The 23,508-nt window shown below is 33.0% G+C and overlaps 2 protein-coding genes and 1 pseudogene across 2 annotated transcripts in view; all 3 read right to left on the bottom strand.

The window, feature by feature from the left end:
- Window positions 1-23,508, bottom strand: part of LOC120636338 (neuronal calcium sensor 2) — a 130,789-nt gene that overhangs the window by 52,605 nt on the left and 54,676 nt on the right. The window lies entirely within an intron of this gene.
- LOC120636339 (neurocalcin homolog) overlaps window positions 1-23,508 on the bottom strand; it is a 131,820-nt gene that overhangs the window by 63,494 nt on the left and 44,818 nt on the right. The window lies entirely within an intron of this gene.
- LOC120636337 lies at window positions 3,640-4,552 on the bottom strand (annotated as a pseudogene).

The raw sequence follows: 23,508 nt of genomic DNA, 5'->3' as shown, positions 1-23,508 counted from the left end.
AATTTAATTAAAAAAAAAATTAGGGATTTTTCATAAAATAAACTTCTTTCTAAAAATATAAGATAAAATTAAATTTATATTTAAAAAAAAATTAATTAAAATAAAACGATAATTGTAAATAAGAAATGTGAATAATAAATGATTAAATGTAGATTAAAATTGTAGCTATATTTAATTAAAAATCGATTAAAATAATTTCTCAGCTTGAAATGACAGCTTAATTTATGTTATTTTTATTTATAAATAATAAAGACAAAAACAGGTTATATTGATAAAAAAAAATCTATTTCAGTTTCATACCCTATATTTAATAGAACTGTGAAGTTGTTTACTCAAAACCTATTATGTCATTATTACTTTATAAAACTATTTACACTGTAACTTATAATTAATCTTACTTAAATTTCTATTGTTTATCGAAATTATTACAATTTAAATAATATTATTTGTGTAGCACCTGTTTTATCTATTTACATAAATAATTAATTAGTTAATTCTTTTCTATTTACAATTTAAATTAACTATTTATTATTATTAAAGTCTTGAGTATACTTACTAATTAAGAGTATTATTGACTTTCATTAAATTACACTTACAATTAAAATTACAAATCAATTTTTTTAGTACATGATCATGTTATTTTAAAATAATAATTATAAGTTATTTTTTATTTTATTGCTTTATTTTTATTTTCAATAACAAATGATATATTTGAAGTTAGCTGATTTGCTTTTTAAATAAATTATATTTTTTTGTTTACCAAAGAAGGTTAGTTATTTCTTTTATTTTCTTATTTAATATAAGTTGTAATTGTACTCATTGAATTTAATGAGAAAACATTTTATTGCATTCATTGCCGCATATAAAATTTTGAATCAGTTGATCGCTATAGAACTTAATGCATTGAAGCGCTATATGATGGTGATATTTAATAACATGGACATCATATTTACATTCTCCGTGGAAAAATACATGGTCATACCAATTTTTATGACAATCGGTTGAACGGGGCGGAAGTCGATACTTGACAGCGCCGCCTGGTGGGGAGTTACATCAATGGACATAGCATTTTCTTTTTCTCCGAGGAAAAATACATGGTCATACCAATTTTTATGACAATCGGTTGAACGGGGCGGAAGTCGATACTTGACAGCGCCGCCTGGTGGGGAGTTACATCAATGGACATAGCATGTTCGTTTTCTCCGTGGAAAAATACATGGTCATACCAATTTTTATGACAATCGGTTGAACGGGGCGGAAGTCGATACTTGACAGCGCCACCTGGTGGGGAGTTACATCAATGGACATAGCATGTTCGTTTTCTCCGTGGAAAAATACATGGTCATACCAATTTTTATGACAATCGGTTGAACGGGGCGGAAGTCGATACTTGACAGCGCCGCCTGGTGGGGAGTTACATCAATGGGCATAGCATATAAACCTTCTCCGTGAAAAAATACATAAGCATACCAATTTTCATAAGGATCGGTCAAATAGTTTCTGAGTTTATCGATGACATATATACAAACATCCTCTTTTATATATATAGATTATAGCCCATTTATAGGATATCAAGATGTTAATATATGACAACAAGACCGGATGTAACCGCAGGGTAAACAACAAACAAAAAGAGAGAACGTTGTAATATGAAACGAACATCTTTGCCTTAATAGTTGGAGATGGAGATGGCACTAATGTTTTTCGCAAAATCTCTCTCTAATTATTGCAGGTTTTCCCATTTGTCGTGGAAAAGGGTGGCACTATTTTTAGAATTGTTAATTTGCTTTTGCAAAAGGAACTGACAGTAATATTTGTGTTAAATTTAATAGGCATGTCTCCTTAATTATATAATTCTACTTGCAACTAATTTGCAGCACGTTTCTGTGTCTCCGTCTGCCTAAATGGATTTATCTGTACCGCAGTCCATTGCTTTATAATAATTAGCGTGTAATCCTTTTAAATCAAACGAATGGCATAATCTTATGCATCATTGTGTTCCCAAGTCGGTTGGAAATTACCTTCATGTGTTAAGCGTTTTATAAACCTAAAAAAGTAATTGTCATGAATATAACATAGTCGATAAAAAGCCCCTCGACCTATACCTAGTTGCAACAAGAGCCTTCCCAGAAAATGATAAAAACCATTAATGGATAAAAAGGGAATTTCACTATAATTATAATTGCTGTAACTGATGTTAATTAGTTCTCCTGCTGGACACGCACTCACTGCTTGTGCCACACAATAGATTCATTAGCGTTTAATCACAAAAACTAAAAACAAACAAACACATTGTACACAATAAATGTCAGTTTACCTCGTTCGTGTTACGTTCAACATTGTGACAAACGCTCGTGTGTTATAATATTTTTTAACTAGGACACGTTTAATAGCGACGGTCTACATGAGAGAAGGCTGTATAAGGTTGTCTTGCTATCAAAGATGTTCGAGAAAGCGAGGCATAGCGATTAGAGTGTTATAAAGAATCCTTTAATTTCTTTGCGTAGCATTCTGTTAGATGTTTTTAAAAAGGGTATGCTAAGATACGGCTGCTTTCTTTGTCTCCGAGATAGTCAACTGTATTTGTGTTTGTTTACGTGATTTAATAACGCTTCCATGTCTCGACGTTGAGCGTCCACGTAAAGTCTAAAGTGAACACTTTAAAATGTTATTTTAATGTTTGACTTTGGAGTTGCCATTGATGAGTTATGCAAAATTTGCTTGGACTTATAGGGCTCAGTGTAACTCAATCGATAGTGAAGAAATGGAATAAAGAAACTATATGAGACGACAAGACAAGGAATATCTTGAATCTAGAAATAGGACATGCATAGAAACAAGAGCTACCGACACATGAACAAGTCGCGAAACTAAAGTGGCAATGAGCGAAGCATGATTTCGGAATAGCTAGTTTAAAGAGCAAGAGCCCGTGACTGCCAGACCTTCCTTTTATAATATAAGCTGAAAGTTTTTCTATGTATACCTTTAGTAAAGGTAAGAACGATCCCCACCCATTATACCTGGGTAGTGGTGGCTTTGGCAGGTAACAGGTAATAAAGGTGTATAAAATTCCATCTTAAATTTATTAATTTATAAAACTTATTTTTTATATATATCTGTTTGTAACAATATCACAACTTCCACGTTCCAACCCTTCGCCAGACACCCCTAAACTATAATATTTTGTAATTTTACTTACGTTATTTTTTAAAAGCTGAATTTTATATATGTTTTTTGGGGAACTATAAAAAGATGTTTCTTTAGTAGCCAGACACATTCGAGGGTTCTATCATCCTGCCAGACGCATTGGAGTGCATAGAAAATGTGAGAGCGCGGTGCTTATGTACTAACTGGTGCGAGTGAGACAGGCCGTTCGGTTTATTGCGATCTTGTACTGAAAATTAGCTATCCTTTATCAAGAAATTCAATTTAATAAATTTATTATAAATTTCTAAAACAATTTGCATTAAAGTATAATTTTATAAGAAAATATAATCCGAAAAAATCACTAAATTTAGATTTTCATACGTCTTATGAAGTTTATTATATTTATTCATAATTCTTTTGAAAAGCAAACATTAAAAAAAAATAATTTTATTTCAAACAAATATTCAATGATTTTTAAATCAATTATCAAATTCTTTACAATCAAATGCATTATTTAATAATTTTCATCGTTGTCGTCGATATTTCCATTTTCGTCTTCGCTACTCCAGTCCTCGCATTGATCGTTGTCAATATCACCTTCGTTCGTTTCTGTAATAATAAAATGATCCTAGTTAATTATAAGCTGTCATAAATTCGTGTTATATATTCTCATCCAATTATTACATACCTGACATTTGTTGTAAAGATTCACTAACATAATTCGGTAACTGATCCCCCTCAAACCATTTAAAATAGTATTGATTTTTTTCCAGAATCCAACCATAATTTACTGGTTAGTATGCTGTTGGAATTTTCAAGTGAGCATTGTTCCATATAGAACATATATAATTCGCGCGCAGAAATTGCTGAAATAGCTTACTTTTGCAAGGTGGTAAGCAACTGGCATCAAAATTCCGTAGTTTTTTGTTATTAAAAGCTTCGTTTACATCAGAGACTGTGTAAGAATCGATAAAAATTTGCAGCCTAGCAGCATCAACGTCGTTTAAATTACCAACATTGTATAGGTAGCATAAAAGACTTTGAATAACATTAAAGATCTCGTGTTGTTTATTGTTATCTTCCATGATTTCGCTGTGTCCAAAATACATTAAGGCTTCCTGGAATTCCACATAGTTTTTCAATATTTTAAACGGTTTTGATTTTGCTCGTCTAAAAAATGCAGGGTTGTAATCACATCCTGTGATTGCATGTAATCCAGGCAAGCTTTTACAAATAGATTCTCCCAGTTGTTCGTGTATTTTAGTTAGGTCCACATATCTTAGATTATTTCCAGTGCCTATAAGCCTCCAAACATGCAATCCATCATTTAAATGATGCATATGACCTAGCATTATAGCAGCAATGTCAGTATCAACAGTTCGTATTACAATATTTGCTGCATCGTTTATTTTACATGCATGGTACACAATACAGGTTCATTACAGGTTCATTACTGAAGTATTTTTTCATGAGACCTGTAAATGCTTTATAACATGACCGGTGATAACGATTATCTATATATTCACCAGGTAAAATAATGTTTTTATACTTGAGGTTATGTATTTTTCTTAATTTTAAAATAGTTTGACATTTTTTAAAAGTCTCTTCCGAAAATATTACTAGATCTTCACCACTTTTTTTACAGACAAAACAAACTTCTTCTACGTTTTCGTCACTCATGATAAAAAATTTATTTATTTATTAAAACTGGATCACATTTATCAACCAAATAACACAGTTTAATATTACAATGTTTACTATTACTACGACTATATAACTGTTCACTGAATAATACAGAGTAAACGACAGCTGATGCGCAGTAAAAGATCGCAATAAACCGAACGGCCTGTCTCACTCGCACCAGTTAGTACATAAGCACCGCGCTCTCACATTTTCTATGCACTCCAATGCGTCTGGCAGGATGATAGAACCCTCGAATGTGTCTGGCTACTAAAGAAACATCTTTTTATAGTTCCCCAAAAAACATATATAAAATTCAGCTTTTAAAAAATAACGTAAGTAAAATTACAAAATATTATAGTTTAGGGGTGTCTGGCGAAGGGTTGGAACCGTATTAAGCGTCTGGTAATGAATGACGTAAGTTGTGATATTGTTACAAACAGATATATATAAAAAATAAGTTTTATAAATTAATAAATTTAAGATGGAATTTTATACACCTTTATTACCTGTTACCTGCCAAAGCCACCACTACCCAGGTATAATGGGTGGGGATCGTTCTTACCTTTACTAAAGGTATACATAGAAAAACTTTCAGCTTATATTATAAAAGGAAGGTCTGGCAGTCACGGGCTCTTGGACTATTACGTAAATAAAAGGAAAACACTCACTGACTGACAAGCTAATTGACTAATCACTAAATTTCAGAAACCATTTCGCCAACAAACTTGATATACCGAGTAACGAATTAACAAAAAACGTGTGTGAAAAATCAAAATTATAACAATAAACAAAATTAGTCTGCTTTAAAATCAAAGTCATTTTAATTCCACAATGTGTTTTCGAAGATCAAGTTATATAATTTGTGCTTATAACTCTCTTTCCTATAAGAGAAAAAGCTTGTGCCCAGCAACGTGCCATTAATAGACTGAGGATGGATAATGTGAACAGATAATCACCACACAAACAATTTAACAACAACTCACAGGAGACATAATAATTCTTGTAGGTAAATATAGGGCCTTGTATATCGGATTGGGAAAACGTTGGGAAAATGATACCTAACAAACAAGCTCATATTATGGTATACATTGTTATGAACGGCTATATTCAATGGCATAAGGCATTGTTTAACATTAAATATAATAAAAGCGAAGTCATTATTATTCTGTCAGAAGATCATGGTGTAATCTAATACCGTCGATTTCCCAGCCTTAACAAGTACCTATCCTTTCTCGACCAACTAATTCTAATTGCATTGGGAATTCTAAGATGCTTCAATATTTGGACCGCGAATTAAGATAATAAGTTATCTTACCTTTAAAACGTATGGTTTCATTGGTGAAACAACTAGATTCGAACTTTTTTTATGTTCAAATATGCTTTACAATTTGGATCGTTAATAAATGGCTAACCTGTAAGCGGTTTGTACGTCATCGTGCCGGAACACTAAATCGCTTGGCATGTCTTTGTTGGTAGAGTGGTAACTATCCACAGCCGAAGCCTCGAGCCAGACCAATTGCCACCTTTATTGAAGTAACGTTTTCCTGTTACGCGCCATCTTGTAATGTTTGTCTGTTAAGCGCTATCTTGTAACGTTTTTCTGTTACGCGCCATCTTCATTCCTAAGTCACATTTTTCCGATATGCGCCATATTTAATTGTCAATCATTCAACACGTGGCAGACCCACGTATTGGTTTACATACCAGTATGGTATTTTTTTTTAAAGTTATTTCCGGTTATACTGAGTTTTTGTTTGTAAATATCAGTGAGTGTAAATCTTTAAAATAGCAATAATTAATTAACACGACTGTTAATCTAGAAAACATAAAAAAATGACTTAAAGTTTCACTTTTTATGTGTGTACATTAATACACATACACATTTTTGTTTCGTTCTGTAACAACCGATTTAGGCCATTTATAAACTATATTTTGGTATTGAGACTAAATACTATACGAATTTACCGATAGCGATCCATGACGAATCTAACTTATATTATAAATGCGAAAGCGTGTTTGTTTCTTTGTTTTACGTTCATGCCCTAAATAAGCAGTCAATAAATATGATTTGTGGCATAGAGTTAGTTGATAGGATTATTTGTTTGTTTGTTTGTCCTTCATTCACGCTCTAACTAAGCAGCCAATAAATATGATTTGTGGCATAGAGTTAGTTGATAGGATTATTTGTTTGTTTGTTTGTCCTTCATTAAAGCTCTAACTAAGCAGCCAATAAACATGATTTTTGGCATAGTTAGATTAAAGAACGGAGAGTAGGCTACTTTTTAGCGCAGTAAATAAACGTTTCCAACGGGATTTGGAAGAAGAACGCGGCTAGTTGTATAATATACTAGCTGTAGACCGCGGCTTCCTCCGCGATTATTTGTTTTTTCATGAATCCCACAGGAAGCGTTCTTTTTACCGGGATAATAAGTAACCATATATAATAATAATCCAAGGTAAAATCTATCTCCTTTCCAAATTTTAGTCTAATAGTCTCAGCGTGGAAGAGTATGAAACATCATAATTTACATCCATCCATCCATCCTTACAAACTTTCGCATTAACTGCGATATACCTAACGCGATAACTTATTATTTTATTGGGGCTAGATGGCGATGTGTGTATTGTCGTCATATAATTATTTATTAATAACAATCCTAGCAGATTCGTACTACAGTGTCCATATGGAGTAAGGCTTATGAACGATGACCGCAACACCGCTCGTTGGTAACATTGAAGTGTTTATCTCCCTAGGCGACAATAAACATGATGCCTATCGGTTAGTCTTTGTAACGTGGGTGCTACTAACACACAACAAAATCGCAGTTTGTGTGTCTTTCAACTAGTGTTACATGGTATTAGTAGGTATATCAGCTAAACTTTGTGCATTATTTTTATTATTGTCTTACCATCATCTAAAGCCTATAACAGTCAATGTTGGACTAAAGGCCTCTCCCAACGGGAGATCCCATAATTCTCACTTTGGGCAGTCGGGTTGGTGATCGAAGATGGTAGTAACACAAATAACACTGCCTATTCTCCGTTATATTTCCTTAGTCGCCTAGTAGGTACGACACCCACGGGAATAGGAAGGATGGTGACAACTGCCTTACATCTTTGTAAATTAGTGATCAAAAGTCTTATGATTTTTCATACTCAAGATTCAAATTTTATTGTTTATTTTAATATTATTTTTATTATGACAATTCACAAAATTAATTATAATAATATTTATAGGAAGTTTAATTTAGGAATTTTGTTAGGAACATACTTTCTATTTATATTATAAACTAGCTGTCCCAGCGAACTTTGTACCGCGAATCCTTTTTTTTATGAATGTTATATTTTAATACTTATTATCCTATTCCGGTCTAGGGGAAATCCAAACAAATATCATAAAAATTGGTTCAGCCATTCTTGAGTTATAAATGGTGTAACTAACACAACTTTCTTTTATAAATATAGATATATCTTAAAAAACATGTGATTTTTTGTAGTAATATTTTATGTAAGAATTCCAGAAATCCACTTGTTATACAATTATTATTTTAGTGATCTTTGCGGAAAATGCAATGTCGTGTGTTTACTTTTGTATAATTTTACATACACTATTGTATGTATATTACAAAGCTATGTAAAAATCACTATTAAACCTTAATAAATAAATAAATAAAAATAGATAAACTATGTCCTGCCGTCATCACCCGTCATTACACGGTACGGCACTGGCTTCATTATATAGACCAAATAAAAAACGCATTTACCAATAACGATCAACCAATATTATATTTCAACGATCAATGAACAACCTCACACATTCGCGCTACAGTTTCCCCGTGGAGTAGGCTAACGAGCAATGACGCAACACCCGCCCGTCGGTAACATCGTTGCACTGTTTCACTCCCCAGGCGACAATAAACATGATGTCAATAGGTTCGTCTTTGTAACATGGGCGCTGCCAACACATCGCCGCAGTGTGGGTGTCCTTAAATTAAGGTTACGTGGTTTGTTTAACAAAGGTTTCAGTTGGGCAAAAGGCTGACTGAGCAGAATAATTTGATAATGGCTGATACTGTGTTACGTTTTTAATAATATATATATCTATTAAAATACAATTCCAGGTCCTGACTGACTCTTAATCAATGCACAGCCTAAACCGATAGGGTTTACACTCGGACTTTTCACAGTAGGTTTCTGTTGTGATGTAACCACACACTAAGAACGGATTTAATGAAAACCTACCCCCAACGGGATTGAATAGGGGCTTAAATTTTGTATAAAAGTCTGTCATTTTTCAAGTTACATAAACGAAATGTATGTACCATAGTTTTTGGAAATTCTTCCCCCGTGAATGTTAAAGTAGGCATGAAATACGACTGAAAAATCAACGCACAGCCTAAACCGCTGGAATTTTGAAGGGTTTTTCATTATAAAGTGTAGGTAGGTATCCAGTAAGAAAGGATATTTTGAAATTCCAACCCTAAGAGGTTGAAATTGGGGGTTGAATACTTATAATGTAACCGTCCTACATTTAGTATTTTATTAAATTTTTTATCAGGGGAAGAGAAAAAATTATTGAAAGCCCGTAAAATGACTTAAGTCAGAGGAATTAGTATATCATATTTAATAAGTAATAGAATTTTAAAAACTTCCGCACAAATGATAAACATCCGTCGCCTTTCGACTTTTTTCGATTGCTGTGAGTTGGCTGAAAAGCCGCAGTAGCTCTCAAGTGCCTCTTTCTTCTCTCTTTTTCTCTCACTTCGAAATTGCTAATCTTGAGAACGTCGTCACTGTCGTATTTCATTGAATGTTATCACCTTGAAATTGGAATAGTTATAAATATTGCTCTTGTATCTTTTTTGCAAATGAATAAAATTTCAAAGTAGTCCGAAATAGGGACGTCCCCATTTTACTGCAGGGTTATTCGGTCAAGAGGGAGATATCAAAGGGCTTCATTTGCACATTCCTAAAAGAGTTTAATTTTTTTAACCCGCGTATCGTTTTTTTACTTATTATGGAGTGTGCGATAATATGAGTAGGTACCCTCTAACTCAATGTTATTCCCAGGTGCATTTAGGTACTTGGTGCATTTAGGTACTTGGTAGGTGCATTGACGGCGGACAGCTGCGAACCCCTCACTTAAGGCTTAGCGATACTGAATACTTTAATTTTTTTAGAACTACAACTAAATTGAATTCCACACCAAAAACAAAATCAAACGCAGACGAAGTCGCGGGCAACAGCTAGTTTAATATAAAATCCCTACGTAAGTTTGTTTGTTACGCTTTCACGACAAATTATAACCGATGTAAATATTTTTTTTTGTTCTATAGAGGTTGTAATATTTGTTTAATTTTGCCTAATCTTTGTGAAGATCTGATGAATGTGTTTGGAGATAGAGGACAGAACTCCTCAGCGGACAGCAGCAAACCCCTCATTTAAGGCTTAGCTTTACTTAATACTAGAATTTTTTTGGAACACAACTAAATTGAATGCCACATCAAAAAAAAATCAAACGCAGAACAAGTCGCGGGCAACAGCATTTAATGCTGATTGACACGTGTAAGGATCGTAGAAATGTAACAGAGGAACAAATTGGGTCAGCAGAAATGTGGGTAAAATTCAATATCGCGTAATTTTATAAAAATTGAAGAGTAATGAAACGAATTTCAATAACGCCTTCATCTCGCTGTATGCAGGTACTGGCACGTTTCAGAATACCTCTGAAGATTCCCTTGACATAAACGTGTGGTGAATGTTATTTAAATGATAATGAACGGTCAAGAGCAATTTTACTAAGCCAACACGGTTTCCACAAAAATAAGTAATAAATGGGAACATTATAGTTCCTAAAACAGTTTATCTGCAATAATCTTTCTGCATTATCATTTAAAAACACTGTATAGTGTGGTGAGTCTTAGAGAATGTTAACGTATACCGAATATGTTTATTAATTAATAATGTTTATAGAGGAGCTGACAAAATTATAGCTGTACGGCAATTTACTTGGCTTTATAGTATATAGGGTCATATCATACTCGTTTCATCGTTCACAATACGTGAGAAACTTGTTCATATTTGTTTAATATTAGCTTTGTCCTGTGGTTTCACCCGCGTCAACTGATCGCAGCATAGTGCTGCATAATCTACAATATCCTAAAAAAAGTTTATCAAGCGCAGATTATTTCATTCGGTTTGACAGTTCCAGACATACAAACACACTATTAAGTTTTAGTGTAGATGGTAAAGAAATCAATGCAATTTTATAATCATCTAAGGTATGCAGGTATAAATTAGGTACTTATCGGCGCTTCAATCTCCATGGCAGTAGAAACATCAAATGTAAGTTGAGAGCGCAAGGCAATCAAAGTTTTCTTACGAGTAAGTCTGTTAATGGATGGGTGGGAAACTTTTTTTTTTAGGTGCTTATCGGGCACGCCCTTATTCACCTGGCATTTTTATATGCGCTTATTACGTATTAAGTGAGAGTTTCGCTCTCCGTACGCTGAGGGGTTTAGTCCTCTATCTCCAACAATTTTGACCATATCTTCACAAAATGTGAGCATAATCAACCAAATAATAAAACCTTCCCAGTGAAAAAAAAATTATTATAATCGGTTAAGTAATTACCGGCGGAGGTAGGTATGTAGTAAAATAGACTAAAACTTTTATCGTCCATCCCGAACGAACACTATTGTTTTTTTGGGATTATTTCTATTATTTCTAACGTTTATTCTAACGTAACGTATTTTTTTTTACTTTATTGAGGTGGCATTCTAATTTAATAAATAGTTTTATAATTAAAATTGATTATGTACCTGCAAATTCTTCAAATTAGTTTAGAAGTTACGACGAATATAGAAACGCTAAAATCAAGAAAAATGCAGAGGGCCGCCCGGCCGCGTATTAAGTAGTTTGGAAATAAAACTGGACCCGTTAGGTGGCGCTGCAATTAGGTTTTTAGTTTTTTTTAAGATATTAAAACAGATAATAACCGATTTTATGCAGACGAAGTTGCGTGGGTCAGCTGGTGTTTTAATAAAGTCTAGTACTTTCGGAGCCTTTCGGGTACAAAAAAATCTAAGATTTGTGTAGAAACATGCTTAAATTACATTTACAATAGGACAACGAAAGACAAACACAGGTATGTTATTTTTTATCAATTAAATTACATTATCTAGGTATCTTTTAAAAAATAAGACAACTGAGAATCTTTTAATCTGCTATCATCAGGGTTGGATTATCGTTAATACATATAAGCGGACGCCATGAACCAAGAAAGAATTTACTTTCATATTTGCGATGTTGAGCTTAATAGTTGTTGCGAAAAAAATATCCAGTTAAAACTTTCATCGAAAGCTTTTTAAAAGGCCAAAGGTATTTCATTGTTTTAAAACAAAAAAACTGAATGAAGTTTTCTAAATTAGATTAAAGTAGAATTTTCGTAAAATCTAGCTGGAACTTAATATTATTAGGCACAGTAAAAAACGAACTCTTGTTCGCATACCAAATTTGGCGCGAATCGGATTTTATTTTCAGCAACTGCGACTGCAGCGTTTTTTTGTATAAAATATTTCAATAGTTCCTGTGATTTAGAGATTGTGTGAATAATGTATTCTGCCACTTTTGGTGTTGGACTGGTTGGACGTTGGTATCTGTGGTTGTGTTACCAACAAACGGGTTTTACGGGAAATACAAGATGACAATCAAGACTATGCGTGATAGCATCTTTAATTTAGTAATAAGGTCAAACGACATTCAAGCGAAACCCTGTAGAGCGTAGACAAAAATCTTCGCCTTTATCGCTTTGTTCTTTGCAAAGTAATACAACTGTTTCCTTCGCTTTTCATTCAATGAAATAAAAGGAATTTTTAACGCGAACGCTGAGCGAGCTGTAAGTTTTTGAAAACCAACGATTTGAATCGCCTTTGTTTCACAATATAGTGGTTGCCTGCGACCCCATCAAGGTCCAATTTCTAATAAGCAAAATTTTCCTTTAAAAGTTGTGCCTTTATTACTTGGTGATGTCACACATTCTAGAGAACGGCTAAAGCGATTTTGACGGGATTTACAGAGGCATTCGTTAAATGGAGATGTAGGTAACATCTTATTTTGCAAATCATCATCATCATCATCATCATTTCAACCAATAGACGTCCACAGCTGGACATAGGTCTTTTGTAGGGAGTTCCACAATCCACGGTCCTGAGCCGCTTACCTCCAGCGGCTCCCAGCGACTAGCCTGATGTCATCTGTCCATCGCGTTGGGGGCCGACCTACGCTGCATTTACCGGTGCGGGGTCGCCATTCCAGCACCTTAAGAACCCAACGTCCACTCCTGCACTTCAGCTTCGCGACTTGCTGAGCTATGTCGGTATCTCTAGTTCTTCAACGGATCTCCTCGTTTCATATTTGATCACGTAGAGATACTACTAGCATAGCATAGCTCTCTCCTTCGCCCGATGAAATTTTTTCACAAAAAATTTGGAAAAGCCCATATTAACAGCTGAGAACCAAGCTATGTAATAAAGGGGCTAATGCAAGCTGCAAATGGGACGAACTGCGGAAAGGTCTAGGTGCGAATAAGATGAGATGCGTAGGGTCTTAGAGAACGGGGCGAGATGCGTAAGGGCAAGTGGAGTGTGTGGGACAAGTAACGAATACCTCACACATCTCTAACTTGTCTAAGTTACGTGTCCATAAAAGTAATTATAATAAAACGGTGAAGGAAAACATCGTGAGGAGACCCTGCAAGTCTAAGAATTCGCTAGATTGTTTTCAAAACGCGTGTGAAGTCTACCAATGTGCAGTGGGCCAGCGTGATAAACTATAGCCTAAACCCATGTCATTCTGAGAGAAGACCCGTGCCCTGTAGTAGCCTCGTAATTGGTCGATAATCATGATAATTCGTCGTCCACAAGACAGTAGGTATATAGTAAATCAATACATAAAGGATTGATCACATGAACCATTGAACCCAAAGGAGAATAGATAATAAGTGTTAATTATTGCAATAAGATGTACTCGTAGATATGTAGGTACATATCATAAACATCCTAAATAAATTTGTGTAGGATGTCGGAGATTACTTTATCTTGTTTTCTATAAACCCAGTTTTATTCTAGAACACGTGTAACTTTATCAAACTATATTTTTTCTTCGGCCGTGAGTGCACGCTCCAAGGCTTTGATCGATAATGAACTAGATATGCAGGCCCATACAAAATCTAGCAGTGCCTGGATTTTGTTATTTACTGAAGGTTTTTTGTATAATATTTAATAAAAAATAAAATAGTTTGCACTCCTTGCATAAAATAAGATACTTCGTTGCTTCCATTGCCCTTTGAACTACGCCACTAAGAAGCTAAACACCGGCTTCTTATTCGTGAAAATTATTTTTAAAATCACTTTTTTTATACATCATATCTCGTATATTATTGATAGGAGACTCTAGGTTGATGATTAGAAAAATACGTGGTCAGCTCAAACACGTTTTTTCGCTATCCAAGGTACTATATTTTACTCGCCCCAACATCCGTTGAATGCACGTAGACAAATCTAGTTTCAGAGGACATGTCCAAATTTGTACTATCCATATTCCTTCGTGTTGGATTAAAATTTATGGGACGAGACGGAGCGGCGCAAGCAATTTATACAAGTTTTTTTAAGGCTACAAAACCCGGGTATTGGTTTTAACATTAAATATTTTAATATCTCATGCATATGAAAAGATGATGTGTCAAATATAAGATTTTATGAATATGATAATATTTAAAAACAAGCATTAGTAAAGTTTTAAGTTTTACGTGCTTTGAGCAAACTAAATAGACAACTGAAATTCAGCCTTAGCTTTCCGTACGTTGGATGGAAAGGAATAAACAGGTGTTTATTTAGATAATGATTCAACCGAACGTTTCTTTGTAATGATAGGGATTTCTAAAAAAAAATTATACTTACAGAAAAGGTTGTCATTCTTTTTTAATATTTACCTCAACCTACAGAAGTTTACTTATTTCGGAATAACTGTGCCCCGCGGCTTCACCCACATCAACTATGGGTAGCACCGTAATACCCTCAACATTTCTCGATAAACATTTCAACATTTCTATATGAACTACATACATACAAATGTTCAGCTTTAATAACACTAAGTAAAGATAGCGATGCAACTGTTTCCATACTTCATCAATTGATTTATGTGTGACAAATACTTGCTTTACTTTGTGTAGGTGAAGTTAGCAGAGCATTTGCCAGCAGATCAAAAATAAAACGGAGTTCTCTTCGCATGCAGCTGAGTTCTAGAGTTCCTGATGATTTTTACGAATAGTTCTGGCGTTTTTACCCCCAAAAAAAGGGTGTCAAAAAATGATCTGCTAACTTCCGATAGCAGATCATTTTCGAGCAAATCAAAATTTGATGCTTGTTCTGGACGCATGCAGCTTAGATCTATAGTTCCTGATACTTTTTAATAATAGTTCTGTCGTAAATACTGAAAAAAAAATACTTAAAGAAAATAACCCTAAACATCCTATCGTACACAAAGACCTTTGAATAAAACATTTTTTAGACCCGTACTCTCTCGAAACTCTTTTCTTTCTCACACATCAGTATATAAACTATAATAAAAAAATATTAAAGTTCTTATAAATCAAGTTTCAGAGTCACCACAACAAACATGAAAATTTATTTTCTTAAATAATTACATAAAATAATACAAAACATTTGTTTTTGAAAACCCTACCTATTAAAGGGGTAAGAACTCTTTTGTTTCTGTTGAAGCATCATAACGCCTGAAACATAACATAAAACCAAGCCTCAAACACTGTTATTCGAGACTGCATATCAGACGTCAATATTTTCAATCCAAAAGAATTATATGAGGAATTATTTTTTTGAAAACCCATTAAACCTCACAGCTATGAACTCATAAATTTCTGATAGAACGCTACTTACACTATAACACGATAAAAATTCAAGCCTAGAACACACGTACTTTAGACTGCATATCACACTTCAATATTTTAATGTCTAAAAAATTAAATAACAGAAAGTATAATTTTTTTTGGCAACCCTATAGACCCGACAGCCTAGAACTCTTAAAATTCCGATAGATCACTACTAACACTAAAACATAATTAAAATTGAAGCCTAGAACACTCGTACTTTAGACTGCATATCACACGTCAACATTTTAATGTCTAAAAAATTAAATAACAGAAAGTATAATTTTTTTTGGCAACCCTATAGACCACACAGCCTAGAACTGTTTAATTACTGATAAAACACTTCTTACACTATAATACAATTAAAATTCAAGCCTAGAACACACGTACTTTAGACTGCATATCACACGTCAATATTTTAATATCGAATAAATTACATAACAGAAAGTTTAATTATTTTTGGCAACCCTATATTTCACACAGCCTAGAACTCTTTAATTTTTGATAAAACACTACTAACACTAAAACATAATTAAAATTGAAGCCTAGAACACTCGTACTTTAGACTGCATATCACACGTCAACATTTTAATGTCTAAAAAATTAAATAACAGAAAGTATAATTTTTTTTGGCAACCCTATAGACCACACAGCCTAGAACTGTTTAATTACTGATAAAACACTTCTTACACTGTAATACAATTAAAATTCAAGCCTAGAACACACGTACTTTAGACTGCATATCACACGTCAATATTTTAATATCGATTAAATTACATAACAGAAAGTTTAATTATTTTTGGCAACCCTATATTCCACACAGCCTAGAACTCTTTTGTTTCCGATAGAACACTACTAACACTATAACATAATTAAAATGCAAGCCTAGAACACTCGTACTTTAGACTGCATATCACACGTCAATATTTTAATATCGAAAAATTTGATTACTTGATTTGTATTATTTTTAAGAAACCCATCCTACAGCCTAGAACTCTTTAAATTCCAATAGATCACTACTAACACTGAAACATAATTAAAATTGAAGCCTAGAACACTCGTATTTTAGACTGCATATCACACGTCAATATTTTAATATCGAAAAAATTACATAACAGAAAGTTTAATTATTTTTGGCAACCCGATATTCAACACAATCTAGAACTCTTCAGTTTCCGATAGAACACTACAAACACTATAACATAATTAAAATTGAAGCCTAGAACACTCGTACTTTAGACTGCATATCACACGTCAATATTTTAATATCGAAAAATTAGATTACTTGATTTGAATTTTTTTTAAGAAACCCATCCTACAGCCTAGAATTCTTTAAATTCCGATAGATCACTACTAACACTAAAACATAAGTAAAATTCAAGCCTAGAACACTCGTAGTTTAGACTGCATATCACACGTCAATATTTTAATATCGAATAAATTACATAACAGAAAGTTTAATTATATTTGGCAACCCTATATTTCACACAGCCTAGAACTCTTTAATTTTGGATAAAACACTACTAACACTAAAACATAATTAAAATTGACGCCTAGAACACTCGTACTTTAGACTGCATATCACACATCAATATTTTAATATCGAATAAATTACATAACAGAAAGTTTAATTATTTTTGGCAACCCGATATTCCACACAGCCTAGAACTCTTCAGTTTCCGATAGAACACTACTAACACTATAACATAATTAAAATTCAAGCCTAGAACACTCGTACTTTAGACTGCATATCACACGTCAATATTTTAATATCGAAAAATTAGATTACTTGATTTGTATTTTTTTTAAGAAACCCATCCTACAGCCTAGAACTCTTTAAATTCCGATAGATCACTACTAACACTAAATCATAAGTAAAATTCAAGCCTAGAACACTCGTACTTTAGACTGCATATCACACGTCAATATTTTAATATCGAAAAAATTACATAACAGAAAGTTTAATTATTTTTGGCAATCCTATATTCCACACAGCCTAGAACTCTTTTGTTTCCGATAGAATACTACTTACACTATAACATAATTAAAATTCAAGCCTAGAACACTCGTACTTTAGACTGCATATCACACGTCAATATTTTAATGTCTAAAAAATTAAATAACAGAAAGTATAATTTTCTTTGGCAACCCTATAGACCACACAGCCTAGAACTCTTTAATTACTGATAGAACACTTCTTACACTATAACACAATTAAAATTGAAGCCTAGAACACACATACTTTAGACTGCATATCACACGTCAATATTTTAATATCGAAAAAATTACATAACAGAAAGTTTAATTATTTTAGGCAACCCGATATTCCACACAGCCTAGAACTCTTCAGTTTCCGATAGAACACTACTAACACTATAACAAAACTAAAATTCAAGCCTAGAACACTCGTACTTTAGACTGCATATCACACGTCAATATTTTAATATCGAAAAATTAGATTACTTGATTTGAATTTTTTTTAAGAAACCCATCCTACAGCCTAGAACTCTTTAAATTCCGATAGATCACTACTAACACTAAATCATAAGTAAAATTCAAGCCTAGAACACTCGTACTTTAGACTGCATATCACACGCCAATATTTTAATATCGATAAAATTACATAACAGAAAGTATAATTATTTTTGGCAACCCTATATTCCACACAGCCTAGAACTCTTTTGTTTATGATAGAACACTACTAACACTATAATATAATTAAAATTGAAGCCTAGAACACTCGTACTTTAGACTGCATATCACACGTCAATATTTTAATGTCTAAAAATTAAATAACAGATATTAAAATATTGACGTGTGATATGCAGTCTAAAGTACAAGTGTTCTAGGCTTGAATTTTAATTATGTTATAGTGTTAGTAGTGTTCTATCGGAAACAAAAGAGTTCTAGGCTGTGTGGAATATAGGGTTGCCAAAAAAAATTAAACTTTCTGATATGTAATTTTTTCGATATTAAAATATTGACGTGTGATATGCAGTCTAAAGTACGAGTGTTCTAGGCTTGAATTTTACTTATGATTTAGTGTTAGTAGTGATCTATCGGAATTTAAAGAGTTCTAGGCTGTAGGATGGGTTTCTTAAAAAAAATTCAAATCAAGTAATCTAATTTTTCGATATTAAAATATTGACGTGTGATATGCAATCTAAAGTACGAGTGTTCTAGGCTTGAATTTTAATTATGTTATAGTGTAAGTAGTATTCTATCGGAAACAAAAGAGTTCTAGGCTGTGTGGAATATAGGATTGCCAAAAATAATTAAACTTTCTGTTATGTAATTTTTTCGATATTAAAATATTGACGTGTGATATGCAGTCTAAAGTACGAGTGTTCTAGGCTTGAATTTTAATTATGTTATAGTGTAAGTAGTATTCTATCGGAAACAAAAGAGTTCTAGGCTGTGTGGAATATAGGATTGCCAAAAATAATTAAACTTTCTGTTATGTAATTTTTTCGATATTAAAATATTGACGTGTGATATGCAGTCTAAAGTACGAGTGTTCTAGGCTTGAATTTTAATTATGTTATAGTGTAAGTAGTATTCTATCGGAAACAAAAGAGTTCTAGGCTGTGTGGAATATAGGATTGCCAAAAATAATTAAACTTTCTGTTATGTAATTTTTTCGATATTAAAATATTGACGTGTGATATGCAGTCTAAAGTACGAGTGTTCTAGGCTTGAAATTTAATTATGTTATAGTGTTAGTAGTGTTCTATCGGAAACAAAAGAGTTCTAGGCTGTGTGGAATATAGGGTTGCCAAAAATAATTATACTTTCTTTTATTTAATTTTTTAGACATTAAAATATTGACGTGTGATATGCAGTCTAAACTACGAGTGTTCTAGGCTTGAATTTTACTCATGTTTTAGTGTTAGTAGTGATCTATCGGAATTTAAAGAGTTCTAGGCTGTAGGATGGGTTTCTTAAAAAAAATTCAAATCAAGTAATCTAATTTTTCGATATTAAAATATTGACGTATGATATGCAGTCTAAAGTACGAGTGTTCTAGGCTTGAATTTTAATTATGATATAGTGTTAGTAGTGTTCTATCGGAAACAAAAGAGTTCTAGGCTGTGTGGTATATAGGGTTGCCAAAAATAATTATACTTTCTGTTATGTAATTTTATCGATATTAAAATATTGACGTATGATATGCAGTCTAAAGTACGAGTGTTCTAGGCTTCAATTTTAAATATGTTTTAGTGTTAGTAGTGATCTATCGGAATTTTAAGAGTTCTAGGCTGTAGGATGGGTTTCTTAAAAAAAATTCAAATCAAGTAATCTAATTTTTCGATATTAAAATATTGACGTGTGATATGCAGTCTAAAGTACGAGTGTTCTAGGCTTGAATTTTAATTATGTTATAGTGTTAGTAGTGTTCTATCGGAAACTGAAGAGTTCTAGGCTGTGTGGAATATCGGGTTGCCAAAAATAATTAAACTTTCTGTTATGTAATTTATTCGATATTAAAATATTGACGTGTGATATGCAGTCTAAAGTATGTGTGTTCTAGGCTTCAATTTAATTGTGTTATAGTGTAAGAAGTGTTCTATCAGTAATTAAAGAGTTCTAGGCTGTGTGGTCTATAGGGTTGCCAAAAAAAATTATACTTTCTGTTATTTAATTTTTTCGATATTAAAATATTGACGTGTGATATGCAGTCTAAAGTATGTGTGTTCTAGGCTTCAATTTTAATTGTGTTATAGTGTAAGAAGTGTTCTATCAGTAATTAAACAGTTCTAGGCTGTGTGGTCTATAGGGTTGCCAAAAATAATTAAACTTTCTGTTATGTAATTTTTTCGATATTAAAATATTGACGTGTGATATGCAGTCTAAAGTACGAGTGTTCTAGGCTTGAATTTTAATTATGTTATAGTGTTAGTAGTGTTCTATCGGAAACAAAAGAGTTCTAGGCTGTGTGGAATATAGGGTTGCCAAAAATAATTAAACTTTCTGTTATGTAATTTTTTCGATATTAAAATATTGACGTGTGATATGCAGTCTAAAGTACGAGTGTTCTAGGTTTCAATTTTAATTATGTTTTAGTGTTAGAAGTGTTTTATCAAAAATTAAAGAGTTCTAGGCTGTGTGAAATATAGGGTTGCCAAAAATAATTAAACTTTCTGTTATGTAATTTATTCGATATTAAAATATTGACGTGTGATATGCAGTCTAAAGTACGTGTGTTCTAGGCTTGAATTTTAATTGTATTATAGTGTAAGAAGTGTTTTATCAGTAATTAAACAGTTCTAGGCTGTGTGGTCTATAGGGTTGCCAAAAAAAATTATACTTGCTGTTATTTAATTTTTTAGACATTAAAATGTTGACGTGTGATATGCAGTCTAAAGTACGAGTGTTCTAGGCTTCAATTTTAATTATGTTTTAGTGTTAGTAGTGATCTATCGGAATTTTAAGAGTTCTAGGCTGTCGGGTCTATAGGGTTGCCAAAAAAAATTATACTTTCTGTTATTTAATTTTTTAGACATTAAAATATTGAAGTGTGATATGCAGTCTAAAGTACGTGTGTTCTAGGCTTGAATTTTTATCGTGTTATAGTGTAAGTAGCGTTCTATCAGAAATTTAAGAGTTCTTAGCTGTGAGGTTTAATGGGTTTTCAAAAAAATAATTCCTCATATAATTCTTTTGGATTGAAAATATTGACGTCTGATATGCAGTCTCGAATAACAGTGTTTGAGGCTTGGTTTTATGTTATGTTTCAGGCGTTGTGATGCTTCAACAGAAACAAAAGAGTTCTTACCCCTTTAATAGGTAGGGTTTTCAAAAACAAATGTTTTGTATTATTTTATGTAATTATTTAAGAAAATAAATTTTCATGTTTGTTGTGGTGACTCTGAAACTTGATTTATAAGAACTTTAATATTTTTTTATTATAGTTTATATACTGATGTGTGAGAAAGAAAAGAGTTTCGAGAGAGTACGGGTCTAAAAAATGTTTTATTCAAAGGTCTTTGTGTACGATAGGATGTTTAGGGTTATTTTCTTTAAGTATTTTTTTTTCAGTATTTACGACAGAACTATTATTAAAAAGTATCAGGAACTATAGATCTAAGCTGCATGCGTCCAGAACAAGCATCAAATTTTGATTTGCTCGAAAATGATCTGCTATCGGAAGTTAGCAGATCATTTTTTGACACCCTTTTTTTGGGGGTAAAAACGCCAGAACTATTCGTAAAAATCATCAGGAACTCTAGAACTCAGCTGCATGCGAAGAGAACTCCGTTTTATTTTTGATCTGCTGGCAAATGCTCTGCTAACTTCACCTACACCTTTACTTTGCTGTTGCCCGCGTTTTGTTCAATCTTAACATCTTTTCATATTTTAAAACCAAGTTCCCCCGCCGTGTCTATCTGTCTATCCGGGCGCGAAAAACATCGTACGGATTTTCATGCGGCTTTCACAAATGAAAAGAGTGACTTTTGGAAGTTTTATGATATATTTTATCACCGTTTTGTGTAAATTGGCTGAAATATAACGCCGTTTGTTAAAAATGTCATACCGATTTGGAGTTTTCCTGGCGATGACCGTTTCCTGGCGAAAAATGATTGCTTGATGGTACATAAAAATAATGTACTACATATTTAAAGTGATCTAACTGTTATAATTGAGTTACAATAACCGCTTTTTTGTATAATCTATCAAAACACGGGTACAATCGAAAGATGGTGATATTGGTATCATAATATAAATACTTATCCAAATAAATGCTTTTCTAATCAAGATTAATTAAGTATCCACAAGTTTAAATTTTTATCGTTTAGCAGTTACTACGAGTCCTAAAAGAACGAAAAATGCCGCGAGCCGTCCGTCCGCTTACCGTTGCTCTGTATAAGACGTGGGATGAAGTGCGCGTTCGCCTTTTTAACGTTTCTAACGATTTAACTTATCCCCTAGGGTCCCTGTAGTCCACATAGTTTGGAAATAAAACTGGTATTAGGTTTTTTTAAGATTTTATAACCGGTAATAACCGATTTGGTACAGACGAAGTTGCGCGGGCCAGCTAGTTTTATATATAATATCCCATGGGAACTAATAGGTAGTTGAGTAGTAGGTAGGTACCTGTTACAATTTATAGCCACTCATCAAAACCCACGATAGATACAAATGTAAATCCGTTGTTTAAGCCTTTTGATTAACTGCAGCAGTGCCTCGTATAAACTACAAATCCCCATACATAAATCCCACAAATCCCTTAATGCAAATAAATATAAATACGTTAGGTACGCAGTGCGCTTTATGGAAGTTGTGATTGTGATAAAGACAGAAGCCGTGGAATGCTTAAATAAGAAACTAGGGGCTCTCTAGTAATACAGTGTATTTTTTTACACAATTTAAACTAGTAATTAATAGAACATTGGATAGAAGCAGGTGAAACTTAGCGGAATTCCATGATATAGGTACTATAAAAAAATAAGCTTAATTGCTATAGAAACTCCGCGAAAAACAGGAGAATCCGTACGCTGTGTATGATTAAAGAAATTATCAAAAGAACAGATCTTCGGCAATGTACCTACTCTACACGCACGTTTCGCACGGAGCATCCTCAGGAGACATTGACTTTTACTTAGAGTATAGCAAATTAAGCTTAATTTTCACAGTAATAACAATAGAATTAAAAAACAAGTTCCTTCTGTCACGGACAAAGGCTATTAAAAAGCATGACTGACCATATATCTCGTACTTACCGTCGTACTTTC

Source organism: Pararge aegeria, chromosome Z (assembly GCF_905163445.1).
Source record: "Pararge aegeria chromosome Z, ilParAegt1.1, whole genome shotgun sequence".
NCBI classification, from domain to species: domain Eukaryota; kingdom Metazoa; phylum Arthropoda; class Insecta; order Lepidoptera; family Nymphalidae; genus Pararge; species Pararge aegeria.
This window is presented reverse-complemented; position numbering and strand designations above follow the sequence as displayed.